The sequence below is a fragment of the Podarcis pityusensis genome, assembly GCF_964106645.2.
Source record: "Podarcis pityusensis genome assembly, chromosome: 7".
Lineage (NCBI taxonomy): Eukaryota > Metazoa > Chordata > Lepidosauria > Squamata > Lacertidae > Podarcis > Podarcis pityusensis.
In genome coordinates, this window is record NC_138031.1 from 33,986,608 (window position 1) to 34,009,937 (window position 23,330).

General features: G+C 41.4%; 1 protein-coding gene across 2 annotated transcripts in view; it reads left to right on the top strand.

The window, feature by feature from the left end:
* Positions 1–22,716: 22,716 nt before the first annotated feature.
* SLCO5A1 (solute carrier organic anion transporter family member 5A1) overlaps positions 22,717–23,330 on the top strand; it is a 60,437-nt gene continuing 59,823 nt past the window's right edge. Inside the window, exon 1 of one of the 2 annotated variants that reach the window (XM_081013346.1) lies at positions 22,717–22,876. The gene's annotated coding sequence lies outside the window, so the exon portion shown is untranslated. The remainder of the gene's footprint in view (positions 22,877–23,330) is intronic. The other variant, XM_081013348.1, reaches the window with a different exon arrangement.

Genomic DNA, 23,330 nt, shown 5'->3' on the forward strand with positions numbered 1-23,330 from the left:
TGTCAGTCCTTTGAACTCTTCTGGGGAAAGGTCAACGTCCATCATAGTGAGTTGGGGAGGGGGGGCAGAAATCAGAGGGATCTGACCATAAATCCTGCACCTTCTTTGCTATGTACATGATCTAGGTGTGTGTGTTTGAGCAAAGGGCTAATGGGGGGAGGGCAGGAGGGCCATTTGGCCTGGGCTTCAAGCTCAAAGGGAGCCACAAATTTAGACACCTGTTGTTGTTCTTTTAGTCTTGCATATGTAGCAATGGAATGGATCTTTGTTGTGGAGCTGTTGCACTAACACTGAGCAGCCAGGAACTGGCGATTCTTGCAGAGAGCATGTTAGCCCCTTCTCTACCTGGACATGCTCAGGGCCAAGAACTGAAGCACGTGTGGGCCTTGCTGTTGCCTCCTGTCATGTAGATCAGATGGATGGATCCAAGGTCTAGAACCAGGTGCTAATCAGATAGTGTGCTTGTTGATTTCTGAGTTCTGGCAGGCAAATTACAGTTAAAACTACTTCCTTTTCTGGGCTGGTGTTCAGACTGGGGTGGAATCTACACACGTATAAAAAATGCTGTGAAAATGCTTTTAAAAAAAAAAGTTTTGAAAAATACATTGAATTTGGCGTAGCTCACTTTCGCCATCTAGTGTCAGATTTGTATATTGTATTTTACAACACATTTTATTTGCAACTGTATAGCTGAGTCCTGGGTTTTGTTTGTCTGCAAAATGTTTGTACCATTTTGGTGACTTATTTGATATGATGCTAGTTTGTTGGTCTGATAAAATTGAATCAGCTAATAAAATTGATTCATTCTCTGGTCACTGAACAGAAGATGGCATATCTTCTGTTCATACCTCTGTTCCCCACCCCATTAACCGAAGTGTTCCAAGAATGGGTGCATGGAAGGAAGCAGTTCTGGGGAAATCCTAGGATTTCTGCTAGGATGAGTTGTGATAGGAATGGTTAGGTTTTTGTCCTCACTATAAGATCATGTCAACAATTCAGATCCTCTTACCCCCATTCAGACACGTCTTGACTTCTTGTACAGGTGTTATCAGAAACACCCAAATTCACTACATTACAAATCAGACCAACCAGATCAGAGGCAGCAGTATCTTATAAGCTGGTAGTTATCACTTGAGTCACAGACTGGAAACAAATAGATCAATTTGCCATTGATCCATTTGGTCCTATAGGGAGCTCTTTGGGGAGTAAGTACCTAAATGATCCAATACTTCAAGGCAACTCTGCTTTGAAGACATTATGAGTGCTGATAAAACTCATTATCTTCTAATTTTTGAGTCTCCTTCTGGCTACAAGAGGGTGTTAATTTACCATCGCAGACTTCTAATTAACTAAGTTTTATTGTAGCCTATACTGATTCTATAAATGCACAAGTTAGAAACAGGAAATAATAAAATATAATGATCTCTCTCTCACACTCTCTCTCTTTCTCTTGCTTATGCGAACATTATTTAAATTCCAGAGGAAGGCTATTAAAAACCATTCATAGGCTGTGAAGGGACAGTGATCCACTGTAGGTAGTGCTTTCTGATTATTCTATCTATTAAAGTACTTGCACATTATTTTCATATGTCCATTAGGTCTCATTTATTCCTTTAACGAATTCTCACGCTACCTCTTTGTCATGGTTGGCAGAGATAATAGCAATGCTTAACATGGTGTAAAATAAAATAGCATATTGTGGTTTGAATTTTAGTCAGTGACTAACAACAGTCTAGGACTCACAGTGTTTCTGGAAGACATCCATTATTGGCTTTTAGTGACATTGCAAAGCATAGTAATTTTTCACAACTGCAGTAGCATTTTTATCAGTGTTCTGAATTGTGAGGGACAGCATACATTTCATCCAAGTCTCACATGCTTGTTGAACTACTAAGAGGCTTAGGAACAGGGATGCAAAATCAGGAAGGATGAACATTTCAAATGTGAGATTTCTCCCTGCAGTAAGGAGCATTTCAGTGGTGTAGTCTGTCTACCCCTATCATGTAATAAGCTGAAGAGCAGAGGTGAGATTTTGCTTGCATGATAGAGAAACTCATATCACAACAGTACCAAATTTTTGCTGGCGCTCTATGCTATAGTGTACTTAGCATAATGGTTAATCCATACCAGGTCAAGGAACAGAAATTAAAGCCATAGAAAAGTGAGCAGTATTGCTTTAAGTAGTTGCACATGTCGATAGTTTATTTGCTTTTGCTTTTCAAATAAAGAAAACCCCCGAAATGGGTGTTAAAGATACAGCATAGTATTGCAACCAAGGTCATTCTTGTAACATCAAGATGAACCTTAGAGGACTGTGACTACTTTTGTTCTTCTCCAAAGTGGTTTTGTGGTGAACCTTCCATTTTCATTAGGACATTTAATAAACAACATCAAAGCTAATTGAGGTCTCAAGTTGGGCTCCCAAAGGCACAGCTGAAACAACTGTAGTGCTTGGGGATTATTTTTCTGTAACACATTTTCCTAGTGTAGACAGAGCTTCTACTTATAAAAACAATTAAATATGCTACAGTTGCAGCAGCTTGCCCAGCAGAGAAAACCCTTTATGAATGACTTGCTTCTCAGACTTTAAATAATTCTAAGCAGCAACCTTTTGCACATTACATGAAAAGTTCCCTGAGCTATAAAAGAGGGTTGAGCAAGAAAGCAGATCAGACGGGGGAAATCAGCAACCCTATCTGTGAATTTAGACTGGTTTGCACATTTTGAGTATTTGAATAATCCCTAACACACAGTCACAGGAATTAGATCTATAACATAATATTAGTTCTCTGGGAATAAAGCAACCAAGAGGTTTGCGGCACCTTAAAAATAAACAGTTTATTACAGCATAAGCTTTCATGGCAGATAATGTAATGGAGAAAATCAAAAGGTGAGAGTTGAATAATGAGACGCAAAAATTATAGCCAATAATTAGACCTTTAATAGGAGACGCACAAACTGATCAGAGATGGCTTCAAGTTACTGTACAAGAAAGGAGATTCTGACTAAACATCAGGAAAAACTTTCTGACAGTAGGAGCTGTTCGACAGTGGAACAGTGTCCCCTCAGGAAGGTTGTGGACTCTCCTTCCTTGGAGGTTTTTAAGTAGAGGTTGGGAGATTCCTGCATTGCCGGGGGTTGGACTAGAAGAAATATGTCTGGGAATGCACTTCAAGTGTACTGTTGTTGTTTAGTCGTTTAGTCATGTCCGACTCTTCGTGACGCCATGGACCAGAGCACGCCAAGCACTCCTGTCTTTCATGGCCTCCTGCAGCTTGGTCAAACTCATCTTCGTAGCTTCGAGAACACTGTCCAGCCATCTCGTCCTCTGTCGTCCCCTTCTCCTTGTGCCCTCCATCTTTCCCAACATCAGGGTCTATTCCAGGGAGTCTTCTCTTCTCATGAGGTGGCCAAAGTATTGGAGCCTCAGCTTCAGGATCTGTCCTTCCAGTGAGTACTCAGGGCTGATTTCCTTAAGAATGGATAGGTTTGATCTACTTGTAGTCCATGGGACTCTCAAGAGTCTCCTCCAGCACCATAATTCAAAAGCATCAATTCTTCGGTGATCAGCCTTCTTTATGGTCCAGCTCTCACTTCCATACATCACTACCGGGAAAGTGTACTACTGCCCTATTTTCTCCCATTGTTCTTTCCCCCTTTTCCCTCCTCTCTCTCTCTCTCTCTCTCTCTCTCTCTCTCTCTTCTTTTTGTTAGTTCCCTTCTTGAATGACATGGTTTATGATGCTTCTAAAAACAAAAGAAAACATGATTTAAGAATGAATAACGAGAACTTAAATGTATGTTAGATAGGCACACCTTTTACAGTAGCAGATGGGTGATCATTTAATTAGCCATGCTGAGATGACTGTATTACCGGTAACACTTATAGTGGGGCAAACAACCAAAGAACAGGAAACAGTCATAGACAGAACAGATATCCTGGTATTGGTAAGCTCGTTTCTGTTTTAGGGTGCACACTCATTGAGATAAATGAAAACTACTTCTGTGTAAATGTGCTTAGTACTGGGATATAAGTCATTCTGTTAACTGGATGACTGATCTTCATTTATTCCTTGAGAAATGTCTCCTGAGACCTAGCCCCTGCTATGACCTACAACTCCATTAATAAATCTGGTTCTCAGAGTGTGCTGCCTATAATTCCTCTGTGCAAGCCCAGCTCTGCTCAGAGAGAACAAAAAATACACAGCATGTGGAAACAAGATAAGAATATAGACTGAAATCCTAAACAGAATGACTCTTAATTTGGTATAAAGTAATTTACAGTGTAATCATATGGATGTCTTTTCAGAAGTTTGTCCCACTGAATTCAGCTGGGTAAACATGCATACCATTACAGCCTTCATTCATTCATTTGTTCATTATTTTACAAGGTGCCCAGTGAAAAGAGTTCTCTGGGCATAAAAAAGTGAATTATAACTAGGTAACACTGCATGCAGAATGAACAGATATTAAAATATGAGTCTTAACCACTGTGGTATAGCGATTACAACTATTTCTCCAAACACCTCAAATCCTTTCCTACTATGAGGAGATACCCTGGGCATTCAAATGGGTATTTTCTTGTATTACACTATTTAAAATGAACATAGATCAACACAGTTTTGAAAAATCAAATGAGGCTATGCCATTTTGTTTTTCTGAAGCATGAAACAGGATGTAGTCAAGGAGATCTCATCCCAGTTATTTATGTATATTATTCATCTTGCATGCAGTCTTGTTTTGCCTACTTTTAAATAACATTTTGTACAATTTTCATTGTTTAGAGAGTTTGTGTAATTTCCTCCCCCCCCCCCCACTTATGGTACTTTTCTCCTTTGTTTTGGAAGATTTAGCTGGGCAACATACAAATGTCCTTCCTTGAACTTTACTTGTGCAAAGGACTTACTTGGTGTAAACATGCCTATGCTTGAGTGCAGTGTGCTCAGTGAAAAACATTGTAGACTGTTTTGCTATTTCTTTTGTAAAATTGAAATATACAATTTTTATGAATAAATAAATAGGTGTTCATGCGGTTAAAATGAGTATATAAAATAACTTGTTGGGAATTCAACAGAGTAAGTTCTTTTTACATTTCAGTTTTGGAGCTTTAAGAGCCCCTCATAAGCTTTAATTCTTCCAAAGGGTTTGCATGAATTGGGGATTAGCTTTAACTCATAAGGTTTCTATTTAGTCAAAAGGCTACATACCTATCAGATCTTTCTGACAAAACAGTAGATATTACCTTAACCTGCTGAGACATTGTCTGATTTCATCCTGCTTCTAGGTATGTCATCATTTGATGGATCTATGCAAAGGAGGTCTAAAAAGCCTCCATCAGACCTTTTGTTAGGTAAATAGAGGAATATAAAGAAGCCCATAATCATTTCATTACAATGTATATACAGTGTATGTATAGAACCCCCCCCCCCATTTTTGCAGTTTTGATTCCTACAAAATACTGTTAAAATCTTTGATAGCTACAGTGAGGGGGGGGGGAAGTATTTGATCCCCTGCTAAATTTGCCTGTTTGCCCCCTGACGAAGAAATGACCAGTCCATAATTTTAATGGTAGGTTTATTCTGGCTGTGAGAGACGGAATAACCGCAGGAAAACCCCCAGAAACCCAGAAGGTTTAGCAGGGGATCAAATACTTTTTTCCCTTCATTGTCAGTGCTAAGCTGTATTGAGAGTCTTCCTTGTGGATTGTACTTCTGTCTTCCTTTCCCATATATTTTACTCCCTTTAAATTATGTACTCCTTATAGGCCATCCCCCCCCCCCCAAATCTACCTACCAGTTCTTCTAGTACTATTTATTTGGTTTTTATCCTACCCTTTCTGCAAAAAACAATGCACACCCCCTTCAAAACAATTCCGTTCACAATGAAAGAGAGCGCTTATGTTTTCCAGCAGTGCCGTGATGGATGCTGTGTGGAGGTGGTTGTCAGGCCTAAGAAAAATATCAAAACCCGTGTGTGTGTGTGTGTGTGTGTGTGTGATCAAAATGACACAAAATGTATTAGAAGGTGAATTGCGCTTTGGAGGGTCATGGGCAGCCAATTATATGAACAGGGCACCAGGAACCACAGCTCAATGCTTTGCTTACAGACTGCTAGGTTTCGTTCTTTGCACCTCCAATGAAAAGCATCAAGTAGCAGAATAAACAAGAGTGAGCTAATTGGGGGGAAAGTCTGACCTGGTTTACAGGAGCTTCGAAAGTTGTATGTGATGAATTCACGTGTATAACTATATCAAAATTGCATTCAAAATTACTTGCTTCCACCTCCAAGTAATTTTTCCCTAGCAAGTTGTGGCCAAATCTTAATTTATGCATTTATTTGACTCCTTGTTTTTTTCTTTAGCGACCCCTCCTTCTCTCTCCCTTTTGGGGAATCTGCACCTTCCTCCCCTGCATCTTCTCTACCTTTCCCAGCCTGGGGATTACCTTTCTCCAGTTCCAAAGTGTTATAGACACTCTCCCCCTGTTCCCAACCCCTCCAATCATTAAATCCTTCTGTTCTCTTACACAGCACTCTCCCCTTCCTTTCCCACACAGAAATCTTTGAAGGTCTTTATCTCCTCCTAAGAAAACGAGGGAGCTCTTCTGCTTTTGGAGGAAACCCAAAGGACAGCATATTTATTTACCAATTTATATCGAAATGAAAAGAACAGCTAGAATTTCTGGCGCAAACCCATGGGGGAATTAGATCTTCAGCTGCAAGATGCAAGCTTGCAACAATGAAAATGATCTAAAGCAAGGATGTGGAGCCTTCCAGATGATGATAGACTCGAGTTAGACTCCATCCTAGCTGGGGCTGTTGGGAATTAGAGTCCAGCACCACCTGGGGGGCCCATGGGTTCGCCATTCCTGTTCTAGGCAGTATGTGCTGTGGATCAGGCCTGGGGTGTTCCCTTGGAAGAATGCAATTGGATGAGGGAGCGGTGTTAGGAGTCATTCTGCAAAGAAACAGAAAAGATGATTTTAACTTTAAGAACTGTTTCTGTGAGTGGTTTTCTAGGCTGATTAGGTACAGCTGGTGATGAGTACAAAAGGAGGAGGAGTTGCAGTCTGAATTTGCCTGCAGAGAGAGAACTCCCACATGCTTTGTGTTTGTTGTTTTGTATAGCTGTAATAAAACCTTTGTGTCTCGTGGTTCTGTCCTCTGTCACCAGAAGAAAAACCCCCTCTAATAAGCGGTGATGGCAACGAGGAGATCATCTTAGGCTCAGCAGTTTCCAAATAGCAGCTGGATAGCAGACCTTGATATATATTTATTCTTATGTCCAGGGACCCCAAAAGATGGAGGAGATAGGGACAGACAGATAGACAGATACCCCTTTTAGATTGGACACTCCGTTAAGCATCTGCTGCCCCAGTTGATCAAACAAAAAAGAATGTGGCTGTAGTCATTAATGATTAGTAAATTAGAGGGAAGGTTGCAGTCTGTAATAATAATAATAATAATAATAATAATAATAATAATAATACCCTGCTCATCTGACTGTGTTGCCCCAGCCACTCTGGATGGCTTTCAGCATATACAAAAACATAGTAAAACATTAAACTTCCCTATACAGGGCTGCCTTCAGATGTCTTCTAAAGATTGAATAGTTACTTACCTCCTTGACATCTGATGGGAGGGTGTTCTACAGGGTGGGTGCCACTACCGAAAAGGCCCTCTGCCTGGTTTCCTGTAACCTCACAGTGAGGGAACTGCCAGAAGGTCCTCGGAGCTGGATCTCAGTGTCTGGGCTGAACAATGGGGGTGAAGACGCTCCTTCAGGTATACTGGGCTGAGGCCATTTAGGGCTTTAAAGGTCTGCACCACCTTGTATTCTGCTTGGAAACGTACTGGGAACCGAAGTAGGTCTTTTCAGGACTTTTCTCAGAGTCTTGCGTGATGTGCCAGTATAATTTGCAAAGGGTCTCAAACTCGATTGAGAGGGCAATCTGGTTTGGAATCCAGTGTATTGCAGTTCCAGCATATTGCCAAATGAACATGACAATTTTAAGCACTTTAAAAAACAACAGCATAGATACATAGATACAACAAACACCCATGGAAAATAATCTTGCCATAGCATGCCAGGAGAAATAATCCTACTCAAATATTTTGTGCTTTATTATTAGGAGGCCTTACATGCCCATCACCACAAAGTAATCTTTCTTCCTGATGAGGAAGAGGATGAGGAAATGTGCTCTCATCTGCTAGAACTGCAAATTTGTGTGGTAATCTGCAATCCTAATTATACGAATGACAAAAGCCCCTTTCAGATACCAAATAACTTCACATTGGACAGAATCAGAATGACTGGTTCTGCTACATTTCTGCAGCATGCTTCCTCAGGGTCAGCCCTAAGCATTAGGTAGAGTGAGGTAGCTGGATTTTCGGGTGTTGTGATCAGGCAGCAAATGAATGTTAGATAATTTATTATTAGATTAAACTAGAGTTAACATTTATACTGTATTTTTCTGTTCAAATAATACTCAAAGTGATTTGCGATGAAAAACAACACTAAAACCACATATTCAATACTGTATTGAGAGTATTAAAAACAACTCTCAAAGGATCGCCCAAAAGTGTTGCTTTCCTTTTAGCAACTACCTGAAGGCCATCACTTTCCAGACATCAGCTCTCCATATCCTCTAGGCTCCTCTGGACAATGAATGAATGGCTGTGGTCTCCTTTGGGCTGCTCTAGGCACCAATGACAACAGTCTGTGTGTTGCCTCTAGCTTCACTTCTAAGGACAGAAAAGAGTACTTCTTAATTTTCCTTCCTTAGCTGCCTAAGCAGCCAGTAGTGGACAGCTTGGTGTCTGTTGGTGTGGTGTTGATGCTGAGCTGAGTAGTAGCTGCTTACTTAGAAGTGAAAAGTGTAGTTGTGTTAAATGATATTCTAGATGCTTAAATGACATATGTGTTAAATAATGGTAAATGATTTGTAGTCTTAGTAAGTTTTGATTAATTATGGGTAATTATTAGAAAATTGAGTAAATAATAGTTAAGAACAGATGCAGAATGCAGAAAGTTGTGTTAAAAGATATTCTAGATGCTTAAACGATATCTGTGTTAAATAATGGTAAATGATTTGAAGTCTTATCAAGTTTTGATTAACTTTGTGTAATTATTAGAGAACTGGGTAAATAGATATGGAAATGTAAGAGAATTTTGTTTATATAAAGAACCAGAAGAGGGGATGGAGGGAAGAGTGGAGATTCTTGGAATCTTGATTAAAAGGTTTTGAAAAGATATTGCTACACATGGGGATTGGGGGGGGTAGTGTTAATGTAGACTTAATTTGTGGAAAACAATAAAAATTTATTTAACAAAAGAAAAGTGTAGGAGAAATGTGGTGAGGAGGTCAGCACAGTGCAAATGCACCGGCAGGAGAGTTGGACTGCATGGACTGCTGCCTTTGCCTCGCACCCTGCTACCTTGCCCCTCCCATTCTCCCCATAAACAACAGTGACTCAGCTGTTCAGAGGTCAGGTAATTGCCACCACCCCACCCCACCCCACTGTTCACCACTGTAAATAACCTATCTGGATTTGGATTTTGACAGGGCAACTATTGGTATCAGACCTGCTACATACGGAGGCACTTCTCCTCACTAATGGGACTTTTACAAGCACATACATAGAGCCACAACAATGCTATCAGTGTGTATCTAGGCTCTTCAAATGAGGAATGGGGGGGTATTTATCAAATTATTTCCGCCACCACCCCATTTTCTATAAATTGTGCATTTTTAATTTTTAAATTAAATGCAGATAATAATAGGTGATCCAGCCACAGTTCAGCAGTTTTAAGTCCTGCTAATTTTGGTGAGAGAGATTTAGCACATGTTTGCCTCTCCATTGAAATCAATGGCTCAGAACTGTTTCACAGGAAGAGTGGATCCAGCCCTCCAAGGGTGCATATATGCATTAGACTGCAATCTTATACCCACTTACCTTGGAGTAAGCCCCCTTGAACTCAGTAAGGTGTACTTCTGACATGCAATCCTGTTGAAAATGTTAAATGACCCTTCAGCCCTTGCAGAGAAACATTATCTATTCAATTAATGGACCATAAAATGATCTAGATAAAAGACAAGGTGCCATCAGAAGCCCATATCCAAAGAAAGCTAATACTGATTTCATAAAACTTCATGGATTTAAAAGGCTGTCGGAAATGGAGAAGTTTCCTTGCGCTGGATTCTGAATAACACTTTAGGAAACTGGAAACCAGAGAAGGACATGTGCTGGTTGCACGGAGAGTACAAATATATGGTCTTCTGGAAGCTCTGACTTTTGCAGTTTTTGCAGAAATGACAAAGAAACAGTGAAAGAGGAGAATAGCTTTGTCTTCACAAATTAAAATGTGTTTTTAAAGGGTTTTTTATAGAAAGAATGAGATTCAAGGTCAAGCTCATCTCAAAAACCTTGCACTAAGGTGAATTTAAAGTTTTCAAATGTTAGGGCTGTTGTCAAATCTGTAGGCATGCTCACTTTTAGACTGTTTCTGTGATTCCCCCTTGTTATCATTCCTAGGAACAGTTTCTGTTTATAGGGTTGATTGCTAGCCTACATGCCACCTCATAAAAATGATGCATGGGCGCCACCTGCAGGACAAAAGAAAAATGACTAATAAAAAGGCAGTTTAACATACATTGCAGTCACTGATGTACATTCACTGATGGGGAAATATGTGATGATAATATTTCCCCTCTGATATGTGGTTGTGGCACACTTCTCTGAAAGATGTTAAGAGTCAGATTTTACCTCAGGAGCAAGCCTGAGCAATTCAGCCAAGGAGTCCGCTTTGTGATGGTTATTCTATCTGTCACACACACCATGAAAAGTTTGGCAATTATAGTGGTTTCTTTATTTACGACTTTCACCAAACTTAGCAATTGTTGTAACAGTTGCTGCTCTGTATCCTACTCCTACTGCACAGCTGCAAGGAAAGAAAAAGCAGGAGCATCAATAAGGAAACCAAGAGAAGTGAGGGCTTTTCACTGGTAGCTGGAGAAGTTCCATAGATCTGACACCTCCAGCTCAAAGGATGGGGGACTGTTGACCGATAGACCAAATGTGCACTTTGGGGGCCTTCTCTATTTGACCTTAAGTCCCCCCCCCTTATTTGTTTGTTTGCAGATTTATCAACTTCTTCACAGGAAAACGTTACTGAATCAGTGTACAATACAGTGGTACCTCAGGTTACAGGCGATTCAGGTTACAGACGCTTCAGGTTACAGACTCCGCTAACCCAGAAATAGTATCTCTGGTTAAGAACTTTGCTTCAGGATGAGAACAGAAATCGCACGGCGGCAACGGGAGGCCCCATTAGCTAAAGTGGTACCTCAGGTTAAGAACAGTTTCAGGTTAAGAACGGACCTCCAGAACGAAATAAGTTCTTAACCCGAGGTACCACTGTAAATATTAAAATGTAAGTTAAAATGCAAATGGTTACAAACTCCATAGAATAAAAGCAATTGGCCCATTTCTACAATTACACAGTTATTATTCATTTAAAATGACAGGGTCACATTTCAGAGGAAGCCTCCTTAAAAAAAACCACCTTCAATAGGTGCCCAGCTGTCCAAACATTAGACACTTGCCTGATTTCAGTTGGTAACTGATTCCAGAGAACTGGATGATGCAACACCACAAGCCTGGTCTCTAGAGCATAGTTAATGCACCCCTGGGACATGTGATATGCATAGCCCTGCTCTTTGGAGAGGTGCGCTTGCCAGGCAGAGATATACTAGACAAGGCAGTCCGTCAAGTTTGGAAACAGCCTTATATTGGCCTTGGCACTCTTTGACATATTTTGGGGTTTTCAAAAATTACTGTGTCTCAGCTTGAAGTGCTTATTTTCATCTCAAAAGAAGCTAGCTCTTCTTTTTTAATGTAATCTTATTGAAAATTTCACATTACACAGTGCACGCCAACGATTTTAACAGATCAAATAAGGTAAACAATAGGGGTACGAGTAATGACCTATCAGACAGCAATATTTTATTTATTATTTATAAAATATTTTATTTATTATTTATTAAAATATTTATATATCACAATTCATTAAAAAAACACCAGAGTGGTTTACCACAATTTTACATAAAGCCATAACATAAAAGCATATTAAAAAGTTAAAATCAGAAATTAACCATTATGGAAATATCTATTATGAGTTGCCTGCAGATATTAAGTAGCCACTAGGGATCACTCTCTTAATGCTACTCTCTAAACTCGGTCCCAAAGGTAGGATTGGAACCATCATAATACATCACCCCTAATTCCCATTTTCCAGAGCCAGTCCTGAGGGATACCATGGTCAGTGGTATCAAATGCCAATGAGATATCAAGAAGCAGGAGCAAGATTGCATTCTCCATGTCCTGTTCTCTGTGGCACAGCCAAGGGCAACTCAGTTCCGTGGCCAGATTGGGCAGGATCAATAATCTGTGTCCTCCAAGAATTCCTGCAGCTGCCCCACCATAGCCCTCTCCACCACCTTCCCCCAAAAGCGGGTATTGGCAACTGGCCAATATACGTTCCAACCCCAGTGGCGTAGTGTGAGGGGTGCAGGGGGGGGCTGGCCGCACTGGGCGCAACATCTGGGGGGGGGGCGTTTGCACTCACAGCTCTCTGCCCCTACCTGGCTCACGGGTTAGGGGGCGCAAATTACTTGCCTTGCCCCGGGTGCTGACAACCCACGCTACGCCACTGTCCAACCCAAAGGGTTCAGAGCTGGTTTCTTTAGCAGCGGCCACACCACTGCCTCTTTCAATGCAGCTGGGTCCAACCCCTCAACACAGCGAAGCATTAATCACACTCTGGACCCAACCAGTCTATTTTACTACTCACAAAAATAGTTTGGAGAAGAGAAGAATTCACACCCCAACGAACCTGTTTTTGCCTTAGAGAGCTCCCGCTTCTAATTTTAGAACCATGGACATATGTCATGTAAACAGCATGGAAAAATAGTCTCTCCCTGCTTCCACCCCACAGTATTTATTTTATTTTATTTTTATTTAAAACATTTATCTTCTATCACCTCTTAGGGGAAATAATAGCAAGGCTGTGGAACTGAGTCTTCAAGGGGAGTACAGTGGTACCTCAGGTTACATACGCTTCAGGTTACAGACTCCGCTAACCCAGAAATCGTGCTTCAGGTTAAGAACTTTGCTTCAGGATGAGAACAGAAATTGTGCTCTGGCGGTGCGGCGGCAGCAGGAGGCCCCATTAGCTAAAGTGGTGCTTCAGGTTAAGAACAGTTTCAGGTTAAGAACTTACCTCCGGAACGAATTAAGTACTTAACCCGAGGTACCACTGTACAGAACCACCCAAGACTTGGCTGTTCCCAGACTACTCGGTCTACTCACCATCTCTGTTTTGTCTGGATTTACAGCTTATTTGCAGTCAAGTGTTCATTAATGACCTCAGTCGCCTTGGGTTGCAATGTAAGAGTGGATTGAATGAGAGAGAGTCCTCCTGAGAACTGCACAGTACTGGGAAAAAGCTGTATAGAGCATGGTCTCACAAGCAAGTAAGATTTTCTGATACTACCAAGCAGTGTGGGTAGAAATTACAGCTGCATGCAGCGGATTCCACAGCCCACGCCATTAAATGTTAACAGTCAGAAAGGGCACTATGAATAAGCAAAGTTTTGGGCCCATTTTCACTTAAAACTGGTAATTTGGTTGCCAGGCATTTCTGAATTATGAATTCTGAAGGCATATTTCTTAGTGTGTACACACGCTCAAGGAAACAACCCATTACCTTTACAGTGTGCTGTGTATTATTGAATCTTTTATATATTGCACTGTAAAAAATGGTTGGCTGTTTATGAAGTGGGATTGTGCAGAGACAACAAATGTGACATTCAAATACCGTATTTTTCGTCCCATAGGACACTCCGTCCCATAGGACGCACCTACTTTTTTGGGGGGGAAATAAAGGAAATTTTCCCCCTTTTATTTCCCCCCAAAAACCAGGTCGGGGAACAGTGGGATGGCGGCGCTGCGCCTCCCCGCTGTCCCCCGAGCTTGTGGGGCTGGCTGATGTCTGCCCGGCGCGAGGGGTGCTCTGCTTCAGGGCGCCCCACGCACCGGGCGGCAGGCTGCGGACACCTGCGTGAAGCACGGGGCGTCCTCCGGAGGGCGCCCCTTGCTCCGCGCTGCAGGCTGCCGCCCGCAAGCCTTGCGCACCCGGGGGGGAGTTCCCCCAGGCACGCAATGCTTGCGGACACCTGCGTGAAGCACAGGGCGTCCTCCGAAGGGCGCCCCGTGCTCCGCGCTGCAGGCTGCCGCCCGCAAGCCTTGCGCACCCGGGGGAACTCCCCCCGGTGCGCAAGGCTTGCGGGTAGCTTCGTGGAGCCTGGAGAGCGAGAGGTGTCGGTGCGCACCGACGCCTCTCGCTCTCCAGGCTTCAGCGAAAGCCTGCATTCGCCCCATAGGACGCACACACATTTCCACTTCATTTTTGGAGGGGAAAAACTGCGTCCTATAGGGCGAAAAATACGGTAATTGGCTTTGGCCTTTCCCTTCGGCTGTAAGCTGATTCTTTACCAGACCAACATTTTCTATTTAAAACCAGCATTTTAAAGCAATAAAGTAACAATGCCCTCTTCTGGACAAATTATAAAATGGCTTTTGTGACTCAGAAACATGTGTGTGTCTCTGGCTTATTTTTAAAAGCCTAGCTGCTTAGATTTGAACTGTGACATTTAAACTGTAGCTAGCCTTACCTTCTTCAGTTCTATAGAGTCAGGTATGGCCCAGGAGGTGTCTTGTGAGTGCTTCCTCCGTTAAACAGGAGTTTGCAGCATGAAGAAATAAAGGCTTCATGAAAAAACACAGAGGACTGCATATGGCCAGATGAATCAGGAGAAGCAAACATATTTGTTCTATTTATGGACTCCTGAGTGTCACTCTCTTGTTTGCAAAAGATAGGCAAGTGTTACCGAGAGCTCCTTCACACATTACTTTCTCTTGACTCAAAGCACTGTCCTGAAAACCTGCACATATTTCTCTCTGCTGTATTTAAGCACGCAGAATGTGAAGAGCATACCTGAATTGTAGAGTGGTGGTGGATGTGCGTTTGAAGAGCTGGTGTAGCATAGCGTCTAAGAGGCTGAGATACAGAGCAGAATTTTTTTGAATCTTGCCTCAACTATGAATTCACTAGATGGCCTTATCTACGTTACTCTCTCTTTCAGCCTCAGTCACCCCTTCTGCAGTATGGGGGACAATAATAAAGGCTTACTTCACAGGGCTGCTGTAATAATAATAAACGTGCAGTGCTTGGAACACTCAAAAGCACTTTACAAATGCTAGCTAGTATGTCATCATCTTTATTATCATCCTCCTAATGAGAGGGTATGTCTTTTTTTACACATATATTGTGTGCATAAGAGCACCAAATAGTTGTTGCAGAATTTCTGCCTGCCACTTTTGCCTGTTTCTTTTCAAAAGGTTTTGCCTCCTTTGGGGTATGATTCCATAACCAGATGATTGCTATATTTAGTTGGGCTTTTATCTGCCTATCAAGGAAAAACAGTTTTATCATCAAAGTGAACAACACTCTGCATCTCCACCCCTTATATAACCATCCATAAATAGAAGTCATGAAAATATCCTATCTCGAAATATGTATGAAGATCTCTACTTAGAGAAACAGATCCTGCAAGAATCTACTACTGTTAAGGCTCATGGAGTCTAAGAATTAGGGAGATTGCCGCATGAAATTCTGAAATTCAGTTTCAGCAAGAACATGCTATTAACAGTACAACTGCTAGGAGTAGTAGCCGTAGTAGTAGCCGTAGTAATGCTAGAATCATTGTATTGTGTAATGAACTTCAAGCTTGTACTTTTTAATAGTTTGTTTTGGTTTTATGTTTTGTGACCTTGTCTGGTGCAGCTTGTTAAACAAACAAACAAACAATGTAGTTACTGTGGTAAAATACCATGGTATTTTACATTAAAAACTTAAAGAATAAATAGAGTAAATGCATATTATAAACTTTTAAGATCGGACTTTATGGAGTTTCGATTGCCTTTTACAATGGGTTTGTACAGCTGGGTACTGCTTTGTCAGTGTGCTCCCTGAGAGGAATGTGCAGCCCCTGACTCCCAGGTCAACTTTGACAGGTGGGTGGGACTGCCTGCCTATCAGTCATGTGACACTGTCATTACATCAGATGATTGAAAGTTAGCCCCTAGGGTGGGAGTGGGGAGATAAAAATTTGCCCTGCTGGGCCAAAAACCTTCCCCACCCATGATGACAAGTCTCCTTTAACTTTTTAATCTCTAAGGCATTCAAAGGCTCTGGAAGAACAGAAGGAGAGTAACAGTTTATGCTCTACATAGGGAAATGCCTGACAGCTGAAAATATTTTCACAAATAGCAAAGTCAGGCAGATAACTTGCCCATCATATGCCACTATCCTCCGCTCTATTCAAGAACTCTGAGTCAGATGCAAGGCTTGCAAGCACTCTGGCTAGATGGGAATAGAAAAGTGCTTTAATGGGATTCCCACCACTTTGTACTTCTTTTTAAAAGGGGTTGTCATGATTTTTTACCACTCAGCAGTACCAGGATAAAATGCACACTGTGGCTTTTTGAAATAGAGCAGAAAATCTCTCTGGCCTCTCCTGTGAAAATCTGTAAAAGACCCCAGTGCTTCCCTGTTCCAAGAATTATTCTGCAGCCAGTTTGGAAGAAGATGGCGTTAAATATTATAACTTTTTTAAAAAAGTTTTTAAAGTAGGGCCCTGAATTTCTTCCTCAAAGTCTTGCCCTGATGGCACCACATGTGCAATATCAATACCCCAATGTATGAAAATAATCACAACGCGTTGCTCTGCAAATGTTGTACGATAGATGCTTTTATGAAAAATTGCCATTGGTTGACTATGTCACTGCAGTATTGGAAATAGAACAGGGAAATCAAATCAAATAATATTGATGCCTTCCGTGCTGTTGAGTTACAGCTCTGACAATCCCTGACTCCTACAATCCCTGATATGCTCGCTGGTGCCATTTGGCTACTGCTGGAATAACACATACTGGTCTGCCACTGCTGATGGTATTGTGCTTTATATGTGAAAGCAGAACATAAAGCAAGATACATGTGCCTGCATGTGTGAAATGAGGATGTTGCACAATGTGCTCAGATATGACCCCTATAACTAAACATTTAGGAGGTCTCCTGAGTAAACGGCTGAAAATTGCAGATGACAAATTAAGGGAAGCAAATATGTACATACTCCAAGCATTAGAATTAGTCACCGACTATACATTTGCCCATTCTGGCACAGAAGCGTTTAAAAATACACATGATGCCTCAAGCAATTCTGGCATTGGAGTAAAATTGCGAATCCCTATCCTATTCATCCTGTTAGTCATTCCGCTGATGGCTGCATTTTAGAAAACAGTCCACAAGAACGAATCCACAAAAAGAGGTCACGTAGTGAAGGAATAAAATAAGGAATAACTGCTCCCTTCTCATTCATGTAAAAAGAAAAGAAAAGAAGTGTTAGCTTCTTAATTCTTATGGGGTGGCCTGGTTCTCTGGCCTGAGTGGTGGGTCTTTTGTGCAAGGTCCAGGATCTCCTGGCCCCTTCCCTCTCTTGATTTAAACATTTTCCATTTTTTTTTTTTTACTTTGCTAACAGGCTGTCATATTGCAAAGTGTATTGCTGTTGAGACCCCAGCTACCTGCTGTCTTCATTTGTCCAGAAGCATCTCTATATAGAATCTAACATATGCAGATGTTATGCAAATTTGCATATGGGCACATGGGGTTGCAGCTTTTTAAGTAGCTGGCAGTGCCCCTGCCCTGTTTATTTCTGTGCCCCTCAATTTTGCCTGTTAGATCACGTGCAGCAAAAGAGGAGTCAAACAGAGCATCTTTGCAATAAACATTGAGTGAACATGCCAACAGAAAAAGCCACAGCACCTGTGTACTTTATAGGAAGTGTGCAGAATCATTCTGAAATATTGGCCAGTAAGCAGAGGAAAGGCGAAAATGTGCTCTAGCAGATAATGTTGGATGTAGCTCATCTTCTTGACATGGGAGGTTAGATATTTTTCTTTACTTGGGGGCATCTTACACTGGGATTATTTTTGCTATGACACTTTCTAGAAAAGAACTCTAAACTTATTGTATTGCTTTAAACTGTTTTTAAATGATGTACCCTAAATGAAGGGGCACAATGTAAATGCAACTGCAGTAAATAAGAAATAATTGCTCGTTTTCTTTCAGCAGATTATTTCTTCTATGCTTGGAATCAGAATGCTCTCTGAAACATTCTTTCCATTGTCCTTGGCTTCCTTCTTTTCAGAAATGAAAGGGAAGCGAGAGTGAGTGAGTGTGAGAGATTCAGTCCTGAGGTTTGACCGGCTTGCTCAAACTCCATCTGGCTCTTACATCTGCCTGTTAGCACATATGTCACATGGTAGATGACAAGATACAAAGAGATCTCATGAATACAAGGGTTCTACAAGCAGTGTGTGCAGCAAGTACTATTCACAAATCTTGTTATTGTCACTGGATGGCATGCGGCTCGCTAGGCATTGACTTAAAATGTAACATTTTATATAAAAAGCCTTTTGATATTTCAGTGTAAGACTTATAGGGAGATGCAGAAAACGTCCTTGATGGGATTAAACTATATTGTTTCTTTTCCCCCCACCCAACAATATAACAATCTAGATTTAGCCCTGAGTTAATTAAATGGGTGAAAGTCTGCATATTTAGTGATGGAAAGCTGATGGTTTAAATTTTATTTTAAAGAAAGTGCTTGGGTTGGGGGTGGGGGTTGGGAGCCTGCAAAGCATTAAGAATAGTTTGCCCCCTTAGCATACAAAAACTAGCAAGTTTAGGATTTCTTATTTTCCTCTCTCAAAATGAAAATGATATAAGCCTAAACCCTTTGAAGTTTGTTTCTGGGTTGAAACTGCACTAAAAACATGGCATCATATTGATTAAATCAGTGCAACAGTGTCCCCCCTCCCATAAAAATACAATGGAATTTGGTGACCTATTTTTGAATGTTACCCTTTGATTTGTTTTCAGAAGTTTGTGTATATGTATTTAGGCTGATGTTCATAAAACAGAATAAATTCTGCACACTCAGCATTGAGCAAAGTGTGTTTGTAAATGGGTTAATCTCTTTGCTAGCCAACTTTATTTTATGGGAATCTTCATCCATCACACTCCTTTCCATGTACACTGGTCCATGAAAACTGAGTGGCATATCTGAGGTCAGGCCTCAGATCAGAGGTATAAAAAATCAGAGAATCAAATCAGTTCTCTCATATCAATGCAATCTGAAGGGATCCTTGCTAATGACACAGTCAAAACTGGTGACTCTAATCATTTGTTCTATGTATTCTAGCCCTCTTAACAGGATATCAGATGTAAACAATCTACAAAGGTAAATAAGAATTGTGTTGCTTAAAGGAGGATTGTGGGCGTTTCTGTTTGTGTGATGTGATATTGTCTTTATTACAAAGAGTCATGGGTTCTCATGTTATAGTCCTTAGTGTTGGCATCTTCACTGGCAGATTGACAGAAGTGGATTTATGTGTGTGGTAGAACTGTGAACCCGTTTCAAGGACTGAAAACAAATTCCTGGTATGCGCATGAGCATCCTGTTCTTTAATCCTAAGATTAAGTTGCTGTTCCCCCTACTACTCTGTGCCTGGTTAGTGGCAGTGCCAGATTACTAAATAGGCTGAGTAGACACCGGCCTATGGACTCCATGCCTTTTAGGGGCCACGTTGAAAGAAAATTACAGTCAAGTTTTCTTAGTTCAATGTTATCCCACTAGAGTGGGGGTCCCCGATATTTTGACTGCCTAGCGCAGGGGTAGGCAACCTAAGGCCCGGGGGCCAGATCCGGCCCAATCGCCTTCTTAATCCAGCTCACTCCGGGAATCAGCGTATTTTTACATGAGTAGAATGTGTCCTTTTATTTAAAATGCATCTCTGGGTTATTTGTGGGGCCTGCCTGGTGTTTTTACATGAGTAGAATGTGTGCTTTTATTTAAAATGCATCTCTGGGTTATTTGTGGGGCATAGGAATTTGTTCATTTCCCCCCCAAAAAATATAGTCCAGCCCACCACATGGTCTGAGGGATGGTGGACCAGCCCACAACCGAAAAAGGTTGCTGACCCCTGGCCTAGGGGCCTCCACAGGGTTTCATTCAGCACTGGTTAGCAGATCTTCAGGGTTCTAGTAAAACCCAAAGTACACCACATTAACCTGTAACCTGCCCATTTCTGCTATGTGGTGGCCAGATGCAAAAGTGGACAGGGTTCCTGTATCTTTAACAGTTGTGAAGAAGAGGGATGGGAAAGCATCTACTTTCTAGATGCTGAAACTACCTCTTTTACACAGCTGTTAAAGGTGCAGGAGCCCTGTCCTCTGGCCACATGACCCGGAAGCTGTACGCCGGCTCCCTCAGCCAGTAAAGCAAGATGAGCGCCGCAACCCCAGAGTCAGCCACAACTGGACCTAATGGTCAGGGGTCCCTTTACCTTTACCCTAGTACTCAAGACTGTGGAGCTATATTGGCTACTGCATTATCTGGGCATTTGCCATTGAAAGCTGCCAGCTGTAGTCACTAACTACAGTTGGATACAACCAAACAAATAAAACATTTTCCCTAACTCACACCAAGCTGAGATTGATGGTGGAGGTGGTGGGCTTATAAGAACAGTTATAGTTCTTGCTCATAAAATCATTATGCCAATTAATACTTTTAAAATCAGTTCCTGAAAGGTATAGCTCTTTTGCTCCTTCCTCATTTTGGTCGGAATGGATGCCATCTTAAATGCACTTTAGTACTCTTAAAAAGGTAACATTTCTGGAGAAAGAACATCACATCTTTGCATGATAAAATTTAGAGTAAATGCAATACATCCAGGAATAAGTTTAGAAGGGAGGTATAATCCAAAGAGCTATTTTTGTGTTTATGATGCAGAACTTTCTACAACCATTTGTTAGAGACAAAGCCAAGCAGACTATTTAAAAGCTGCTTTTTCTCTCTCTGGTTGGAGTGAGTTTCAAGGATCTTCAACAACAAAAGCCCAGGGTACATTTCAGGTGAAACCATGGAAACAGCAGGAACTCTTTTACATAAAATAGCTAAACTTTTAGTCATGAATGACCTTGACATTTAAGGCTGGCACAGTAGAACATTAGCATTTGTAATGTGAATTAGGGGTAAAATATTCAAAAGTGTCCTGTTGACTTAGATCTATTCGGAATAAAGCACTGTGTGGGATGCCGAAAATTTGTAAAAGCTTGACAGGGTTGTTGTTATTTTTAAATGTAATATTGTGCTTTTTCTAGAGTTTTGGTACAACAGTGTTCCAGCCCACTTCCATGGTTAATGGTGAAAATATTACTCTGTTCCCGTATTATTGTCACCTATTGTCAACATTAGCTGAACAGAAGCTAAAGGCATAAAGTGTTTGATCTATATGTCAAACGCTTACTGTTTAATATTAAAAATACACATATACTTTCTACGTTCTGTTGTTCTCAGTTCTTTTCAGTGGTGGACCACAATATGTGTGAGAGTAACAGATGAAGATTAGAAAGAACAGCTGTGAAATCAACTCCACCAACCATCTATGGGATAAATCCACAAAGGGCAGAAACTGCCCTTTTCTTTCAGATCTATCTCGGTTGGTCAAATGATGGGCAAGTAGCGACAGCATATTACTCTTCCTCTTTCTACACCAGCAATGGGGAACCTACAACTCTCCAGGTGTTGTTGGGCTTCAACTTCCATCTGCCCCAGGCACCATGACTCATGGCCAGGGACGATAGAAACAACACATGGAGGCTCCCAACCCCCACTCTATAGCCAGCTGATGGAGTTGATCAGAAGCCACCTCTTCCCATTTGTAACAAAACTCTAGAACAGTACATAAAATAATATGAGCCTTGCTGGATCAGATGAAAGGCCCATCTAGTCCATCATCCTGTTTTCACAGTGTCCAACCATATCTGTACCACCAGAGAGCCTTGCAGAACCACCACCCCACCATTACAAGCAGCACCTTTGTCTTCTGCACCTGGTTCCTCTGGGTCCCCCTTGCTTCATGCAGGATGCTATTTTAGCAAGACATTCCTTGCACCTCAATAGGTACAGCCAGTGATGGGACAGGGATGTCTGACTGTAATCCTATGAATATACATAGAAATGTGGAGTGTCTGCAGAATTTCAACTCAGAAGAAAACAACTGATCCGCTGAGTTCTTTCTGATGCCACTACTGTCTGATTTATTTATATTTACTGGGTTATTTGAAGCACAGGGATAATAGTTTAATACAAAGAGATGGGATTTGTTTATGTTGTCCCTGATCCAGTGTGACTAGAAGTGGAAGAATGTATTGTATTGGACTAGCAACATGAGAGAATTGAAGTGGCACCAATCAAGCAAGACTCAAAAGCCCAGTGAATATTATTGTTGTTCTGGAAAACATCTGGAGGGCACCAGGTTGGGAAAGGCTGGTTTAATGTGCTGAAGTATTTAAAAGTGCAGCTTTCTGCTTGTCTACTCAGAAGTAAGCCCCACTGAGTTCATAAGATTGCAGCCTAAGAAACTAAATAATTGGCTTGCAATGTTTCATCATAAGCAATGAGGGAACTTTGTTTCCTGATTGGATCCTGCTTTCACCCTGCTCTGTGATGCAGTAACTGTAATTACAACAGTCCTATCTCCAGCTGATCTTAAAACAACCTAGGTCAGCTCAGACATATTCATTCAAATGGGCTGAAATACTGGAGAGCACTGTGGTTATACAGGCCTCCCTTCTAACCAGCTACTGAATTGACTGAATCAAGGTCGCAACAGGTTCTGCCCTGAGCAGGTAGGTACAAAATTTATTTTACCACTGGCAATCTTTTGTTGTGGTCAAACTAAGGGACCTGGGTTCAAAACTATAAAAGGATGGAAGACTGGCAAGGCCTCAAAATAGCGTGTGGAGCCCCTAGGCCAAGCAGGTTTATGTTTCAAGTGGGGATAAAGGAATAGGAGCTAAGATGTATTTAACAATGAGAGAAAAAGGGAAGGAGCAAAAGGAACAACTCAGACACAACTTTTATTGTAAATCAGTAAACAAAAATGGAGGAAAATGGAGTCTAATAAATCAGTTATCCACAGGTGAATGATCGTACTTTCAGGCCTATCTTTTGTTACACAGTCCTAGGCTTGAATACACGTGTAGGCCTCAGTCTCACTCACAGGTTGTGGTGCTGTGACGTTTGCTTTTCCAGACAGAAAAGTTGTTGAGTTGTTTTTAGGGGGGCGGCCAAAGTAGTTGA